The sequence below is a fragment of the Oreochromis niloticus genome, linkage group LG5 (assembly GCF_001858045.2).
Source record: "Oreochromis niloticus isolate F11D_XX linkage group LG5, O_niloticus_UMD_NMBU, whole genome shotgun sequence".
NCBI lineage: Eukaryota > Metazoa > Chordata > Actinopteri > Cichliformes > Cichlidae > Oreochromis > Oreochromis niloticus.
This window is the reverse complement of record NC_031970.2, coordinates 37,644,418-37,647,743: the sequence shown is the minus strand read 5'-3', so window position 1 is coordinate 37,647,743 and position 3,326 is coordinate 37,644,418. Positions and strand designations below refer to the sequence as shown.

The window sequence follows — 3,326 nt, the reverse complement described above, 5'->3', positions numbered from 1 at the left end:
GCCAAGGCTTTTAGGGATTCTAGGTATCCGTATATATATATATATATATATATATATATTTACTAATTCTTACACTTTGCTTATCATTTTCTCTAACTTCTCTCTAGCTGATACAACTACTATTATTTTATGTCTATTTTTTTCCCTCTGTCTGTTACACTGCCATGAACCGAGGATCACATGAAAGCTGGACCCAAAAGCAGACTCAATACACTCACTGAGAACTATGTACAAGATTTTATTTACAGAGGGAACGGGAGCAAAACAAGGATAACAAGAGTGAAGCAGGAGCCAGAGGGACAGGCACAGCTCATTTGGAAGGCTGTCCTGAGAGGCCGTGATCGGGACCACGGGAGCTCTGTAACAGAGGGAGAAGATACTGGCAGGTAAGGGAGCAGATGAGTAAGGAGAATCTGACAAAGGTGCTATTGGCTTATATGGAGGGCCAGGCTGAAGAGCTTTGGGGAGGATTTCCTTGGGACAATCCAGAGAGGGGAGGAATGGTTCCCTGAGTTGCCAAGAGCATCTGGGCTGGCAGGAGGACAGGCAGATGAAGTGACTGGAGGATGATTTCCTTAATAAGAACTGACAATGGAGGTGGAACAAGGAAGCCAGTGCTGGAGGAAATGAACAACAGGTGGTGAGTCCAGGGCGGGATAGTGCAGAGACCTGTGCACAAGTTAAACATGAAGAGCAGAGCGTAGACAACGCCTAGTTACCACAGTAGGTGAGTAAACAAACTAGGGATGAGTCCTCCTGTAACTGACAGTGGGTGGGGGTCGGGTGCGACACTGGTGGCTCCATCAAGGAGAGTAGCTAGGGAACCATCCTGATAACAAAACGCAAAAAAACCCTCAGCTGCTCCCACGGACCATGACAGCAACCCCCCCTCTCCTCAAGGGTTGCTTCCTGGTGGCCGTCCAGATCGGAGCCTGCGGAGAGAAGCGTGAAAATCGGTGATCAGACAGGGATCCAGAATAAACGACCATGGAACCCAGGAACGCTCCTCCGGGCCATAACCGTCCCAGTCCACCAAATACTGCCTCCCCCATCTGGCTTAAATTGGAAAACGTGGAACCTTGGAGGAATTCTCCAGGATGCAGGAAGCTTTAGCCCAACTGCCACTGGACTGATGACGGTGTCAGTCTCATATGGACCAACTTGCAGAAGGCAACCCTAGAGGAATGTCCCTGGTGGGTAACCATACCTTTTGCCCCGGTATGCCCCAGTTTTTGGCATGTCATTTTCCAGGACGATGCTGCTTGACATGCTGGACTCACCATAGCCGAAAATAATATTTGGGATGACAAGAACACCGGTGTAAAGGCGACTACTTGTTTCAACATTCATTTTCACCTTGCCACATTTGAGCAACATTGTGTAGATGTGTAGTTTTAAGCAACAAAGCTCTTCAGTGATCAACTGTGATACCAATGTCACAGTGTTCTGCTCCATGAACCATGAACCATGCATGCAGTTGCAGATATTAATTGAGATCTAGACTGGATGGTTCCCATCCAGCATTGAGGGGGTGCAGGGAGTGTCATACAGCACTATTAAATCTTTCACTAAAACACTAAAAGCTTAAATCAGGGCTAATTAATCCCATTGTAAAGAATTTTTTAACACCCTGTCAGGCTCGGGAGAGGCACAGGATTAGATGATGCTTATAGGAGGAAATCTCACAGTTCTCTGCAGAACACAATAGAATTGAATTACATAGCCAGACAAAGTGAAAGATAACACTAAGAGGAAAAAGGGTTAAGGAGGTGGATCACATTTATATCATATACTTTTTATATATCCCCTCATTTTTGCCAACATCTCTACATACTATCAGGGAAAGTGCCTATCAGCAGTAACCTTGTGTAAGATAAGCTCTTACAGGGTTTGTTCATTGACAGGGTCCATTTCCTGCAGTCAACTGATCCTATGAGGCATGTGATAAAAAATTCATAGGCCTTCTGATTTAAGATCTAAAATAACAGACTACCTTAATATGTTGGAATCACTGCCTCAGGGCTGAAGCAGCGTGGAAACATTACCATATGGAGCTGTCAGCAGCCACAGCTTGTGGAATACATTTTGTGGAGGCTAAAATCACTTTTTCTTTCCAAATGCTTCTTTGTTAGATACAGCATAAGTACTGATTTAGCTTGTAAAATAACTCAAATCTGAGCTTTAAGATGATGAGAACAACGAGAGAAATGAGCCATGGGCTTCTTTGATGCTTGACACATAAATCTCAACTTAAGTGCCAAATAAAAGAATTATGTTTTGAGCTAATACGGATGTCAAGTAGTAAAAAAAGGACAAGTTCTGCATAGTTTTGGCCATTAATAAAAAAAGTGAAATCACATCCGTGTTGCTAGACTATAAAATAGACATTTTAAAACAAATATTATGCACTCCAGTTTAAAAGGGCACTCCACTGATTTATGGGCCCAGTTTTTCCAGTGTTCATCTGATATTTCTACTCTCACCCAAAGCTGGTTGAAGGAGACAGCAGGCCAGAATCTGGATATTCCTTCCTTGTATGTTGAACTGAAAATACATTTATTGTTGATTTTCTTCATGTGGCCTGTTTGTTTACCTTTGAATTAAAAGCACATTATTGTCAGTCTTTAAGTCAGGCATTAAGTGAGGTGACACGATTAAACCAACAAAAGCAGTTTATATGAAAAGACTGCAAGTTTATAGGATCAATCATTAAAAGACTAAATTGTACAACTCTTTTCAATTCACCGCCCACCTGTTTCAAAATGCTTGCAGCAACACTGATCACTGGTTTCTATTGCTGTTTCCATTCCAAAACACTTAAATTAAATGCCTTTGTTTAATTTAACTAGAGTCACTAGTTTTTGAAGTAATTAAGATAAAAGTGGATTATCTTTGCTCACTTCTCACCTCTTCTGTTCTGTCTCCTTCTCCAAGGTCTTCTGGCTAAAAGTTTCCCCAAAACCTCCCAACACTATTTTAAGTTTCTGGGAGATACCAAGTAGGAATTCACCGAGGGGGATTAGTTTAAATTTACTATTATTTTAAGTAATGCATAAAGTGACTCACAGTAATAATAAAACTTCAAGTTTCAAAGTGTTGAATATTTTATACATTTATATATATATGAAGTTCTGATGAAATGCAGGGTTAGACTTCTCTGTACTTTTTTAGTGGTTGAGGTCAGAAGAGATTATACAATGTAACCAGTTTCTAGAAGGCTCACAAACTGTGTGTAGGCTACACCATTAGTATTCAGAACCACTGTTAGTATTTATGTATGTGTTCACTCTTGGATATTCTGTATGTCACCTGTGGCTTAAGCCTCC

General features: G+C 41.5%; 1 long non-coding RNA gene across 1 annotated transcript; it reads right to left on the bottom strand.

Annotated features, from left to right (window-relative positions):
* Nucleotides 1-252: 252 nt before the first annotated feature.
* Nucleotides 253-2,940, bottom strand: LOC109202166 (uncharacterized). The gene is made up of 3 exons (XR_002062094.2): nt 2,908-2,940; nt 720-932; nt 253-617 (listed from the first exon to the last, which is right to left on the bottom strand). It is a non-coding gene; the product is annotated as an uncharacterized LOC109202166 (long non-coding RNA).
* Between the last annotated feature and the right edge of the window lie 386 nt (nt 2,941-3,326).